The following is a 274-nucleotide window of genomic DNA, read 5'->3' as shown; positions in this document are numbered from 1 at the left end:
AGGATAGGATGAGGATGAGGATGAGGACGAGGATAGGATGAGGATGAGGATGAGGATGAGGATAGGATGAGGATGAGGAGGAGGAAAGATGAGGATGAGGATGTGGAAGAGGATGTGGACATCATTAGGATGAGGATGAGGACGAGGATATGATGAGGAAGAGGATAAGGATGAAGATGAGGATGAGGACAAGGATGAAGATGAGGAAGAGGAGGATGATGAGGAAGAGGATGAGGATGAGGATGAGGATGAGGATGAGGATGGGGATGAGGAT

The sequence above is a fragment of the Lupinus angustifolius genome, unplaced genomic scaffold (assembly GCF_001865875.1).
Source record: "Lupinus angustifolius cultivar Tanjil unplaced genomic scaffold, LupAngTanjil_v1.0 Scaffold_589, whole genome shotgun sequence".
NCBI classification, from domain to species: Eukaryota; Viridiplantae; Streptophyta; class Magnoliopsida; order Fabales; family Fabaceae; genus Lupinus; species Lupinus angustifolius.
This window is presented reverse-complemented; position numbering follows the sequence as displayed.